Source organism: Schistocerca piceifrons, chromosome 7 (assembly GCF_021461385.2).
Source record: "Schistocerca piceifrons isolate TAMUIC-IGC-003096 chromosome 7, iqSchPice1.1, whole genome shotgun sequence".
NCBI lineage: Eukaryota > Metazoa > Arthropoda > Insecta > Orthoptera > Acrididae > Schistocerca > Schistocerca piceifrons.
Genome location: NC_060144.1, coordinates 9,406,252 through 9,418,634, shown reverse-complemented (window position 1 = coordinate 9,418,634; position 12,383 = coordinate 9,406,252). Strand labels below are relative to the sequence as shown.

The following is a 12,383-nucleotide window of genomic DNA, read 5'->3' as shown; positions in this document are numbered from 1 at the left end:
ATCAGCACCATTATTCAACACACATGCTCGACAGTGCGCAGACGCCTGTGGCGTAGCTCTTGGGTCCTGAGTCAGATGCAGTAGTTCCAAAAGAACTCTCCTGATCGGCACTGTGCCGAAAATTTCGCTACACAACCCCTTTGTCTTGCTTGAGCTTCAGGTAGGCGCCGGTTTGCAGCCAGGAAGCGAACAGCAGCAACTTTCAACTAATTTTGTACTACTCAAACAACACAGTAAAACAGCATGCAACTTTTGCAGAACTGGAAAAACTCGACCGTGACAGGATTCGAACCTGCAATCTTCGGATCCGAAGTCCGACGCCTTATCCATTAGGCCACACGGTCACTGGCGCAATATGCTTCCCCACACACACCTCATTTTCGCCATTTGTACGCTTGCCGGAATGAATTTCCCATCTTTGACGCAATCCTCCATCTCTAATTTCAGTACTAAAAAGGCGACGCTACTTCTTGCTGTGTCCCATCGCAAGTTACATTCAAGCCCTTATGACGCTGATCAAACAAGAGGTTGCAAATCAGCTTCAATCGCTTACTGCCATCTCTGTCGGTTGCAGAAGGTACCTCACCCTATGTCATACAATGGCGAGTTGCCGCTGTTACCAAAGCGGCGGCGGCGCCGACGACGACGACGACGACGACGACGACAACCGCGAGGGTCTCTACCAGGGGTAGAAAATACATCACAAGAACTAAGTATTTCACGTCGGCATTCTCCGGAGACTGCCAAAAGCAACAGTTTCCGGTGCCTACTTTAATAGCACCATTCGCACTAATCTTTTGCGAGAGCAATTCTTAAATACCGCACCCATTCATAATTTTTTTAATCCTTGACCACTTTTTTCGAAAGCGCTACGGTAGATGGGGCTGTTACAAAATTCATTTGCCTCCTGTGAGGATCGAACTCACGACCTCTGGTTTACTAGACCAGCGCTCTGCCACTGAGCTAAGGAAGCGCCGCCTAGCGCCCTTTTCGGGTACTTTATTCTTATGGACTAGTGAATCGGAGCCCTTCAGCTGGAAACGCACCGCATTAGCGACCATTACTTGCATTTAGTTAGCACAGCTGCTGCTTTCCTACACATCTCACACGATATCGATGTACGCCTAAAATTCCAAAACAACACATTTATTTCATTTCAGAGTTACTTTCAGCTTCAAAAACCATTCCTCTGATATTCATACGAAGCTAGGCATCGTCGTAACCCGTTACGTTCATTACGCAAGGCTCACGAGAGGGGCGCAGGTTGCATCCGCGTAGACACAAAATTTAGCGCCGCCCAGCGTGGGGCTCTAACCCACGACCCTCAGATTAAGAGTCTCATGCTCTACCGACTGAGCTAGCCGGGCTCCACACAACGCGTTACGAGCCATACAGTATTTATGCGACCTGCGACCATCTATGGAAGATCCTTTTGACTACAGCTTATTTCCTGCTGCCACAAATGAGCTACAATCCTATTCAATGGAAAATTGTCTCCGAAAGGCATCAAATCTACTTGAAATGATACGTGGCTATCAGCACCATTATTCAACACACATGCTCGACAGTGCGCAGACGCCTGTGGCGTAGCTCTTGGGTCCTGAGTCAGATGCAGTAGTTCCAAAAGAACTCTCCTGATCGGCACTGTGCCGAAAATTTCGCTACACAACCCCTTTGTCTTGCTTGAGCTTCAGGTAGGCGCCGGTTTGCAGCCAGGAAGCGGACAGCAGCAACTTTCAACTAATTTTGTACTACTCAAACAACACAGTAAAACAGCATGCAACTTTTGCAGAACTGGAAAAACTCGACCGTGACAGGATTCGAACCTGCAATCTTCGGATCCGAAGTCCGACGCCTTATCCATTAGGCCACACGGTCACTGGCGCAATATGCTTCCCCACACACACCTCATTTTCGCCATTTGTACGCTTGCCGGAATGAATTTCCCATCTTTGACGCAATCCTCCATCTCCAATTTCAGTACTAAAAAGGCGACGCTACTTCTTGCTGTGTCCCATCGCAAGTTACATTCAAGCCCTTATGACGCTGATCAAACAAGAGGTTGCAAATCAGCTTCAATCGCTTACTGCCATCTCTGTCGGTTGCAGAAGGTAACTCACCCTATGTCATACAATGGCGAGTTGCCGCTGTTACCAAAGCGGCGGCGGCGCCGCCGACGACGACGACAACCGCGAGGGTCTCTACCAGGGGTAGAAAATACATCACAAGAACTAAGTATTTCACGTCGGCATTCTCCGGAGACTGCCAAAAGCAACAGTTTCCGGTGCCTACTTTAATAGCACCATTCGCACTATTCTTTTGCGAGAGCAATTCTTAAATACCGCACCCATTCATAATTTTTTTTATCCTTGACCACTTTTCTCGAAAGCGCTACGGTAGATGGGGCTGTTACAAAATTCATTTGCCTCCTGTGAGGATCGAACTCACGACCTCTGGTTTACTAGACCAGCGCTCTGCCACTGAGCTAAGGAGGCGCCGCCTAGCGCCCTTTTCGGGTACTTTATTCTTATGGACTAGTGAATCGGAGCCCTTCAGCTGGAAACGCACCGCATTAGCGACCATTACTTGCATTTAGTTAGCACAGCTGCTGCTTTCCTACACATCTCACACGATATCGATGTACGCCTAAAATTCCAAAACAACACATTTATTTCATTTCAGAGTTACTTTCAGCTTCAAAAACCATTCCTCTGATATTCATACGAAGCTAGGCATCGTCGTAACCCGTTACGTTCATTACGCAAGGCTCACGAGAGGGGCGCAGGTTGCATCCGCGTAGACACAAAATTTAGCGCCGCCCAGCGTGGGGCTCTAACCCACGACCCTCAGATTAGGAGTCTCATGCTCTACCGACCGAGCTAGCCGGGCTCCACACAACGCGTTACGAGCCATACAGTATTTATGCGACCTGCGACCATCTATGGAAGATCCTTTTGACTACAGCTTATTTCCTGCTGCCACAAATGAGCTACAATCCTATTCAATGGAAAATTGTCTCCGAAAGGCATCAAATCTACTTGAAATGATACGTGGCTATCAGCACCATTATTCAACACACATGCTCGACAGTGCGCAGACGCCTGTGGCGTAGCTCTTGGGTCCTGAGTCAGATGCAGTAGTTCCAAAAGAACTCTCCTGATCGGCACTGTGCCGAAAATTTCGCTACACAACCCCTTTGTCTTGCTTGAGCTTCAGGTAGGCGCCGGTTTGCAGCCAGGAAGCGAACAGCAGCAACTTTCAACTAATTTTGTACTACTCAAACAACACAGTAAAACAGCATGCAACTTTTGCAGAACTGGAAAAACTCGACCGTGACAGGATTCGAACCTGCAATCTTCGGATCCGAAGTCCGACGCCTTATCCATTAGGCCACACGGTCACTGGCGCAATATGCTTCCCCACACACACCTCATTTTCGCCATTTGTACGCTTGCCGGAATGAATTTCCCATCTTTGACGCAATCCTCCATCTCTAATTTCAGTACTAAAAAGGCGACGCTACTTCTTGCTGTGTCCCATCGCAAGTTACATTCAAGCCCTTATGACGCTGATCAAACAAGAGGTTGCAAATCAGCTTCAATCGCTTACTGCCATCTCTGTCGGTTGCAGAAGGTACCTCACCCTATGTCATACAATGGCGAGTTGCCGCTGTTACCAAAGCGGCGGCGGCGCCGACGACGACGACGACGACGACGACGACGACAACCGCGAGGGTCTCTACCAGGGGTAGAAAATACATCACAAGAACTAAGTATTTCACGTCGGCATTCTCCGGAGACTGCCAAAAGCAACAGTTTCCGGTGCCTACTTTAATAGCACCATTCGCACTAATCTTTTGCGAGAGCAATTCTTAAATACCGCACCCATTCATAATTTTTTTAATCCTTGACCACTTTTTTCGAAAGCGCTACGGTAGATGGGGCTGTTACAAAATTCATTTGCCTCCTGTGAGGATCGAACTCACGACCTCTGGTTTACTAGACCAGCGCTCTGCCACTGAGCTAAGGAAGCGCCGCCTAGCGCCCTTTTCGGGTACTTTATTCTTATGGACTAGTGAATCGGAGCCCTTCAGCTGGAAACGCACCGCATTAGCGACCATTACTTGCATTTAGTTAGCACAGCTGCTGCTTTCCTACACATCTCACACGATATCGATGTACGCCTAAAATTCCAAAACAACACATTTATTTCATTTCAGAGTTACTTTCAGCTTCAAAAACCATTCCTCTGATATTCATACGAAGCTAGGCATCGTCGTAACCCGTTACGTTCATTACGCAAGGCTCACGAGAGGGGCGCAGGTTGCATCCGCGTAGACACAAAATTTAGCGCCGCCCAGCGTGGGGCTCTAACCCACGACCCTCAGATTAAGAGTCTCATGCTCTACCGACTGAGCTAGCCGGGCTCCACACAACGCGTTACGAGCCATACAGTATTTATGCGACCTGCGACCATCTATGGAAGATCCTTTTGACTACAGCTTATTTCCTGCTGCCACAAATGAGCTACAATCCTATTCAATGGAAAATTGTCTCCGAAAGGCATCAAATCTACTTGAAATGATACGTGGCTATCAGCACCATTATTCAACACACATGCTCGACAGTGCGCAGACGCCTGTGGCGTAGCTCTTGGGTCCTGAGTCAGATGCAGTAGTTCCAAAAGAACTCTCCTGATCGGCACTGTGCCGAAAATTTCGCTACACAACCCCTTTGTCTTGCTTGAGCTTCAGGTAGGCGCCGGTTTGCAGCCAGGAAGCGGACAGCAGCAACTTTCAACTAATTTTGTACTACTCAAACAACACAGTAAAACAGCATGCAACTTTTGCAGAACTGGAAAAACTCGACCGTGACAGGATTCGAACCTGCAATCTTCGGATCCGAAGTCCGACGCCTTATCCATTAGGCCACACGGTCACTGGCGCAATATGCTTCCCCACACACACCTCATTTTCGCCATTTGTACGCTTGCCGGAATGAATTTCCCATCTTTGACGCAATCCTCCATCTCCAATTTCAGTACTAAAAAGGCGACGCTACTTCTTGCTGTGTCCCATCGCAAGTTACATTCAAGCCCTTATGACGCTGATCAAACAAGAGGTTGCAAATCAGCTTCAATCGCTTACTGCCATCTCTGTCGGTTGCAGAAGGTAACTCACCCTATGTCATACAATGGCGAGTTGCCGCTGTTACCAAAGCGGCGGCGGCGCCGCCGACGACGACGACAACCGCGAGGGTCTCTACCAGGGGTAGAAAATACATCACAAGAACTAAGTATTTCACGTCGGCATTCTCCGGAGACTGCCAAAAGCAACAGTTCCCGGTGCCTACTTTAATAGCACCATTCGCACTATTCTTTTGCGAGAGCAATTCTTAAATACCGCACCCATTCATAATTTTTTTTATCCTTGACCACTTTTCTCGAAAGCGCTACGGTAGATGGGGCTGTTACAAAATTCATTTGCCTCCTGTGAGGATCGAACTCACGACCTCTGGTTTACTAGACCAGCGCTCTGCCACTGAGCTAAGGAGGCGCCGCCTAGCGCCCTTTTCGGGTACTTTATTCTTATGGACTAGTGAATCGGAGCCCTTCAGCTGGAAACGCACCGCATTAGCGACCATTACTTGCATTTAGTTAGCACAGCTGCTGCTTTCCTACACATCTCACACGATATCGATGTACGCCTAAAATTCCAAAACAACACATTTATTTCATTTCAGAGTTACTTTCAGCTTCAAAAACCATTCCTCTGATATTCATACGAAGCTAGGCATCGTCGTAACCCGTTACGTTCATTACGCAAGGCTCACGAGAGGGGCGCAGGTTGCATCCGCGTAGACACAAAATTTAGCGCCGCCCAGCGTGGGGCTCTAACCCACGACCCTCAGATTAGGAGTCTTATGCTCTACCGACCGAGCTAGCCGGGCTCCACACAACGCGTTACGAGCCATACAGTATTTATGCGACCTGCGACCATCTATGGAAGATCCTTTTGACTACAGCTTATTTCCTGCTGCCACAAATGAGCTACAATCCTATTCAATGGAAAATTGTCTCCGAAAGGCATCAAATCTACTTGAAATGATACGTGGCTATCAGCACCATTATTCAACACACATGCTCGACAGTGCGCAGACGCCTGTGGCGTAGCTCTTGGGTCCTGAGTCAGATGCAGTAGTTCCAAAAGAACTCTCCTGATCGGCACTGTGCCGAAAATTTCGCTACACAACCCCTTTGTCTTGCTTGAGCTTCAGGTAGGCGCCGGTTTGCAGCCAGGAAGCGAACAGCAGCAACTTTCAACTAATTTTGTACTACTCAAACAACACAGTAAAACAGCATGCAACTTTTGCAGAACTGGAAAAACTCGACCGTGACAGGATTCGAACCTGCAATCTTCGGATCCGAAGTCCGACGCCTTATCCATTAGGCCACACGGTCACTGGCGCAATATGCTTCCCCACACACACCTCATTTTCGCCATTTGTACGCTTGCCGGAATGAATTTCCCATCTTTGACGCAATCCTCCATCTCTAATTTCAGTACTAAAAAGGCGACGCTACTTCTTGCTGTGTCCCATCGCAAGTTACATTCAAGCCCTTATGACGCTGATCAAACAAGAGGTTGCAAATCAGCTTCAATCGCTTACTGCCATCTCTGTCGGTTGCAGAAGGTACCTCACCCTATGTCATACAATGGCGAGTTGCCGCTGTTACCAAAGCGGCGGCGGCGCCGACGACGACGACGACGACGACGACAACCGCGAGGGTCTCTACCAGGGGTAGAAAATACATCACAAGAACTAAGTATTTCACGTCGGCATTCTCCGGAGACTGCCAAAAGCAACAGTTTCCGGTGCCTACTTTAATAGCACCATTCGCACTAATCTTTTGCGAGAGCAATTCTTAAATACCGCACCCATTCATAATTTTTTTAATCCTTGACCACTTTTTTCGAAAGCGCTACGGTAGATGGGGCTGTTACAAAATTCATTTGCCTCCTGTGAGGATCGAACTCACGACCTCTGGTTTACTAGACCAGCGCTCTGCCACTGAGCTAACGAAGCGCCGCCTAGCGCCCTTTTCGGGTACTTTATTCTTATGGACTAGTGAATCGGAGCCCTTCAGCTGGAAACGCACCGCATTAGCGACCATTACTTGCATTTAGTTAGCACAGCTGCTGCTTTCCTACACATCTCACACGATATCGATGTACGCCTAAAATTCCAAAACAACACATTTATTTCATTTCAGAGTTACTTTCAGCTTCAAAAACCATTCCTCTGATATTCATACGAAGCTAGGCATCGTCGTAACCCGTTACGTTCATTACGCAAGGCTCACGAGAGGGGCGCAGGTTGCATCCGCGTAGACACAAAATTTAGCGCCGCCCAGCGTGGGGCTCTAACCCACGACCCTCAGATTAAGAGTCTCATGCTCTACCGACTGAGCTAGCCGGGCTCCACACAACGCGTTACGAGCCATACAGTATTTATGCGACCTGCGACCATCTATGGAAGATCCTTTTGACTACAGCTTATTTCCTGCTGCCACAAATGAGCTACAATCCTATTCAATGGAAAATTGTCTCCGAAAGGCATCAAATCTACTTGAAATGATACGTGGCTATCAGCACCATTATTCAACACACATGCTCGACAGTGCGCAGACGCCTGTGGCGTAGCTCTTGGGTCCTGAGTCAGATGCAGTAGTTCCAAAAGAACTCTCCTGATCGGCACTGTGCCGAAAATTTCGCTACACAACCCCTTTGTCTTGCTTGAGCTTCAGGTAGGCGCCGGTTTGCAGCCAGGAAGCGGACAGCAGCAACTTTCAACTAATTTTGTACTACTCAAACAACACAGTAAAACAGCATGCAACTTTTGCAGAACTGGAAAAACTCGACCGTGACAGGATTCGAACCTGCAATCTTCGGATCCGAAGTCCGACGCCTTATCCATTAGGCCACACGGTCACTGGCGCAATATGCTTCCCCACACACACCTCATTTTCGCCATTTGTACGCTTGCCGGAATGAATTTCCCATCTTTGACGCAATCCTCCATCTCCAATTTCAGTACTAAAAAGGCGACGCTACTTCTTGCTGTGTCCCATCGCAAGTTACATTCAAGCCCTTATGACGCTGATCAAACAAGAGGTTGCAAATCAGCTTCAATCGCTTACTGCCATCTCTGTCGGTTGCAGAAGGTAACTCACCCTATGTCATACAATGGCGAGTTGCCGCTGTTACCAAAGCGGCGGCGGCGCCGCCGACGACGACGACAACCGCGAGGGTCTCTACCAGGGGTAGAAAATACATCACAAGAACTAAGTATTTCACGTCGGCATTCTCCGGAGACTGCCAAAAGCAACAGTTCCCGGTGCCTACTTTAATAGCACCATTCGCACTATTCTTTTGCGAGAGCAATTCTTAAATACCGCACCCATTCATAATTTTTTTTATCCTTGACCACTTTTCTCGAAAGCGCTACGGTAGATGGGGCTGTTACAAAATTCATTTGCCTCCTGTGAGGATCGAACTCACGACCTCTGGTTTACTAGACCAGCGCTCTGCCACTGAGCTAAGGAGGCGCCGCCTAGCGCCCTTTTCGGGTACTTTATTCTTATGGACTAGTGAATCGGAGCCCTTCAGCTGGAAACGCACCGCATTAGCGACCATTACTTGCATTTAGTTAGCACAGCTGCTGCTTTCCTACACATCTCACACGATATCGATGTACGCCTAAAATTCCAAAACAACACATTTATTTCATTTCAGAGTTACTTTCAGCTTCAAAAACCATTCCTCTGATATTCATACGAAGCTAGGCATCGTCGTAACCCGTTACGTTCATTACGCAAGGCTCACGAGAGGGGCGCAGGTTGCATCCGCGTAGACACAAAATTTAGCGCCGCCCAGCGTGGGGCTCTAACCCACGACCCTCAGATTAGGAGTCTTATGCTCTACCGACCGAGCTAGCCGGGCTCCACACAACGCGTTACGAGCCATACAGTATTTATGCGACCTGCGACCATCTATGGAAGATCCTTTTGACTACAGCTTATTTCCTGCTGCCACAAATGAGCTACAATCCTATTCAATGGAAAATTGTCTCCGAAAGGCATCAAATCTACTTGAAATGATACGTGGCTATCAGCACCATTATTCAACACACATGCTCGACAGTGCGCAGACGCCTGTGGCGTAGCTCTTGGGTCCTGAGTCAGATGCAGTAGTTCCAAAAGAACTCTCCTGATCGGCACTGTGCCGAAAATTTCGCTACACAACCCCTTTGTCTTGCTTGAGCTTCAGGTAGGCGCCGGTTTGCAGCCAGGAAGCGAACAGCAGCAACTTTCAACTAATTTTGTACTACTCAAACAACACAGTAAAACAGCATGCAACTTTTGCAGAACTGGAAAAACTCGACCGTGACAGGATTCGAACCTGCAATCTTCGGATCCGAAGTCCGACGCCTTATCCATTAGGCCACACGGTCACTGGCGCAATATGCTTCCCCACACACACCTCATTTTCGCCATTTGTACGCTTGCCGGAATGAATTTCCCATCTTTGACGCAATCCTCCATCTCTAATTTCAGTACTAAAAAGGCGACGCTACTTCTTGCTGTGTCCCATCGCAAGTTACATTCAAGCCCTTATGACGCTGATCAAACAAGAGGTTGCAAATCAGCTTCAATCGCTTACTGCCATCTCTGTCGGTTGCAGAAGGTACCTCACCCTATGTCATACAATGGCGAGTTGCCGCTGTTACCAAAGCGGCGGCGGCGCCGACGACGACGACGACGACGACGACAACCGCGAGGGTCTCTACCAGGGGTAGAAAATACATCACAAGAACTAAGTATTTCACGTCGGCATTCTCCGGAGACTGCCAAAAGCAACAGTTTCCGGTGCCTACTTTAATAGCACCATTCGCACTAATCTTTTGCGAGAGCAATTCTTAAATACCGCACCCATTCATAATTTTTTTAATCCTTGACCACTTTTTTCGAAAGCGCTACGGTAGATGGGGCTGTTACAAAATTCATTTGCCTCCTGTGAGGATCGAACTCACGACCTCTGGTTTACTAGACCAGCGCTCTGCCACTGAGCTAACGAAGCGCCGCCTAGCGCCCTTTTCGGGTACTTTATTCTTATGGACTAGTGAATCGGAGCCCTTCAGCTGGAAACGCACCGCATTAGCGACCATTACTTGCATTTAGTTAGCACAGCTGCTGCTTTCCTACACATCTCACACGATATCGATGTACGCCTAAAATTCCAAAACAACACATTTATTTCATTTCAGAGTTACTTTCAGCTTCAAAAACCATTCCTCTGATATTCATACGAAGCTAGGCATCGTCGTAACCCGTTACGTTCATTACGCAAGGCTCACGAGAGGGGCGCAGGTTGCATCCGCGTAGACACAAAATTTAGCGCCGCCCAGCGTGGGGCTCTAACCCACGACCCTCAGATTAAGAGTCTCATGCTCTACCGACTGAGCTAGCCGGGCTCCACACAACGCGTTACGAGCCATACAGTATTTATGCGACCTGCGACCATCTATGGAAGATCCTTTTGACTACAGCTTATTTCCTGCTGCCACAAATGAGCTACAATCCTATTCAATGGAAAATTGTCTCCGAAAGGCATCAAATCTACTTGAAATGATACGTGGCTATCAGCACCATTATTCAACACACATGCTCGACAGTGCGCAGACGCCTGTGGCGTAGCTCTTGGGTCCTGAGTCAGATGCAGTAGTTCCAAAAGAACTCTCCTGATCGGCACTGTGCCGAAAATTTCGCTACACAACCCCTTTGTCTTGCTTGAGCTTCAGGTAGGCGCCGGTTTGCAGCCAGGAAGCGGACAGCAGCAACTTTCAACTAATTTTGTACTACTCAAACAACACAGTAAAACAGCATGCAACTTTTGCAGAACTGGAAAAACTCGACCGTGACAGGATTCGAACCTGCAATCTTCGGATCCGAAGTCCGACGCCTTATCCATTAGGCCACACGGTCACTGGCGCAATATGCTTCCCCACACACACCTCATTTTCGCCATTTGTACGCTTGCCGGAATGAATTTCCCATCTTTGACGCAATCCTCCATCTCCAATTTCAGTACTAAAAAGGCGACGCTACTTCTTGCTGTGTCCCATCGCAAGTTACATTCAAGCCCTTATGACGCTGATCAAACAAGAGGTTGCAAATCAGCTTCAATCGCTTACTGCCATCTCTGTCGGTTGCAGAAGGTAACTCACCCTATGTCATACAATGGCGAGTTGCCGCTGTTACCAAAGCGGCGGCGGCGCCGCCGACGACGACGACAACCGCGAGGGTCTCTACCAGGGGTAGAAAATACATCACAAGAACTAAGTATTTCACGTCGGCATTCTCCGGAGACTGCCAAAAGCAACAGTTCCCGGTGCCTACTTTAATAGCACCATTCGCACTATTCTTTTGCGAGAGCAATTCTTAAATACCGCACCCATTCATAATTTTTTTTATCCTTGACCACTTTTCTCGAAAGCGCTACGGTAGATGGGGCTGTTACAAAATTCATTTGCCTCCTGTGAGGATCGAACTCACGACCTCTGGTTTACTAGACCAGCGCTCTGCCACTGAGCTAAGGAGGCGCCGCCTAGCGCCCTTTTCGGGTACTTTATTCTTATGGACTAGTGAATCGGAGCCCTTCAGCTGGAAACGCACCGCATTAGCGACCATTACTTGCATTTAGTTAGCACAGCTGCTGCTTTCCTACACATCTCACACGATATCGATGTACGCCTAAAATTCCAAAACAACACATTTATTTCATTTCAGAGTTACTTTCAGCTTCAAAAACCATTCCTCTGATATTCATACGAAGCTAGGCATCGTCGTAACCCGTTACGTTCATTACGCAAGGCTCACGAGAGGGGCGCAGGTTGCATCCGCGTAGACACAAAATTTAGCGCCGCCCAGCGTGGGGCTCTAACCCACGACCCTCAGATTAGGAGTCTTATGCTCTACCGACCGAGCTAGCCGGGCTCCACACAACGCGTTACGAGCCATACAGTATTTATGCGACCTGCGACCATCTATGGAAGATCCTTTTGACTACAGCTTATTTCCTGCTGCCACAAATGAGCTACAATCCTATTCAATGGAAAATTGTCTCCGAAAGGCATCAAATCTACTTGAAATGATACGTGGCTATCAGCACCATTATTCAACACACATGCTCGACAGTGCGCAGACGCCTGTGGCGTAGCTCTTGGGTCCTGAGTCAGATGCAGTAGTTCCAAAAGAACTCTCCTGATCGGCACTGTGCCGAAAATTTCGCTACACAACCCCTTTGTCTTGCTTGAGCTTCAGGT

General features: G+C 48.2%; 24 non-coding genes across 24 annotated transcripts; all 24 read right to left on the bottom strand.

Moving 5' to 3' along the window:
- Positions 1 to 271: 271 nt before the first annotated feature.
- Positions 272 to 344, bottom strand: Trnar-ucg. Its single transcript has one exon. It is a non-coding gene; the product is annotated as a tRNA-Arg (tRNA).
- Positions 345 to 901: 557 nt separating this feature from the next.
- Positions 902 to 973, bottom strand: Trnat-agu. The gene has a single exon. It is a non-coding gene; the product is annotated as a tRNA-Thr (tRNA).
- Positions 974 to 1,294: 321 nt separating this feature from the next.
- Trnak-cuu lies at positions 1,295 to 1,367 on the bottom strand. The gene has a single exon. It is a non-coding gene; the product is annotated as a tRNA-Lys (tRNA).
- A 438-nt stretch (positions 1,368 to 1,805) lies between these two features.
- On the bottom strand, positions 1,806 to 1,878 carry Trnar-ucg. The gene has a single exon. It is a non-coding gene; the product is annotated as a tRNA-Arg (tRNA).
- A 545-nt stretch (positions 1,879 to 2,423) lies between these two features.
- Trnat-agu lies at positions 2,424 to 2,495 on the bottom strand. Its single transcript has one exon. It is a non-coding gene; the product is annotated as a tRNA-Thr (tRNA).
- Positions 2,496 to 2,816: 321 nt separating this feature from the next.
- On the bottom strand, positions 2,817 to 2,889 carry Trnar-ccu. The gene has a single exon. It is a non-coding gene; the product is annotated as a tRNA-Arg (tRNA).
- Positions 2,890 to 3,327: 438 nt separating this feature from the next.
- Positions 3,328 to 3,400, bottom strand: Trnar-ucg. Its single transcript has one exon. It is a non-coding gene; the product is annotated as a tRNA-Arg (tRNA).
- A 560-nt stretch (positions 3,401 to 3,960) lies between these two features.
- Positions 3,961 to 4,032, bottom strand: Trnat-agu. The gene has a single exon. It is a non-coding gene; the product is annotated as a tRNA-Thr (tRNA).
- Positions 4,033 to 4,353: 321 nt separating this feature from the next.
- Trnak-cuu lies at positions 4,354 to 4,426 on the bottom strand. Its single transcript has one exon. It is a non-coding gene; the product is annotated as a tRNA-Lys (tRNA).
- A 438-nt stretch (positions 4,427 to 4,864) lies between these two features.
- Trnar-ucg lies at positions 4,865 to 4,937 on the bottom strand. The gene has a single exon. It is a non-coding gene; the product is annotated as a tRNA-Arg (tRNA).
- Positions 4,938 to 5,482: 545 nt separating this feature from the next.
- Trnat-agu lies at positions 5,483 to 5,554 on the bottom strand. Its single transcript has one exon. It is a non-coding gene; the product is annotated as a tRNA-Thr (tRNA).
- Positions 5,555 to 5,875: 321 nt separating this feature from the next.
- Positions 5,876 to 5,948, bottom strand: Trnar-ccu. The gene has a single exon. It is a non-coding gene; the product is annotated as a tRNA-Arg (tRNA).
- A 438-nt stretch (positions 5,949 to 6,386) lies between these two features.
- On the bottom strand, positions 6,387 to 6,459 carry Trnar-ucg. Its single transcript has one exon. It is a non-coding gene; the product is annotated as a tRNA-Arg (tRNA).
- A 554-nt stretch (positions 6,460 to 7,013) lies between these two features.
- On the bottom strand, positions 7,014 to 7,085 carry Trnat-agu. The gene has a single exon. It is a non-coding gene; the product is annotated as a tRNA-Thr (tRNA).
- A 321-nt stretch (positions 7,086 to 7,406) lies between these two features.
- Trnak-cuu lies at positions 7,407 to 7,479 on the bottom strand. Its single transcript has one exon. It is a non-coding gene; the product is annotated as a tRNA-Lys (tRNA).
- Positions 7,480 to 7,917: 438 nt separating this feature from the next.
- On the bottom strand, positions 7,918 to 7,990 carry Trnar-ucg. The gene has a single exon. It is a non-coding gene; the product is annotated as a tRNA-Arg (tRNA).
- A 545-nt stretch (positions 7,991 to 8,535) lies between these two features.
- On the bottom strand, positions 8,536 to 8,607 carry Trnat-agu. The gene has a single exon. It is a non-coding gene; the product is annotated as a tRNA-Thr (tRNA).
- A 321-nt stretch (positions 8,608 to 8,928) lies between these two features.
- Trnar-ccu lies at positions 8,929 to 9,001 on the bottom strand. Its single transcript has one exon. It is a non-coding gene; the product is annotated as a tRNA-Arg (tRNA).
- Positions 9,002 to 9,439: 438 nt separating this feature from the next.
- On the bottom strand, positions 9,440 to 9,512 carry Trnar-ucg. Its single transcript has one exon. It is a non-coding gene; the product is annotated as a tRNA-Arg (tRNA).
- A 554-nt stretch (positions 9,513 to 10,066) lies between these two features.
- On the bottom strand, positions 10,067 to 10,138 carry Trnat-agu. Its single transcript has one exon. It is a non-coding gene; the product is annotated as a tRNA-Thr (tRNA).
- Positions 10,139 to 10,459: 321 nt separating this feature from the next.
- On the bottom strand, positions 10,460 to 10,532 carry Trnak-cuu. The gene has a single exon. It is a non-coding gene; the product is annotated as a tRNA-Lys (tRNA).
- A 438-nt stretch (positions 10,533 to 10,970) lies between these two features.
- Positions 10,971 to 11,043, bottom strand: Trnar-ucg. The gene has a single exon. It is a non-coding gene; the product is annotated as a tRNA-Arg (tRNA).
- A 545-nt stretch (positions 11,044 to 11,588) lies between these two features.
- On the bottom strand, positions 11,589 to 11,660 carry Trnat-agu. The gene has a single exon. It is a non-coding gene; the product is annotated as a tRNA-Thr (tRNA).
- Positions 11,661 to 11,981: 321 nt separating this feature from the next.
- On the bottom strand, positions 11,982 to 12,054 carry Trnar-ccu. Its single transcript has one exon. It is a non-coding gene; the product is annotated as a tRNA-Arg (tRNA).
- Between the last annotated feature and the right edge of the window lie 329 nt (positions 12,055 to 12,383).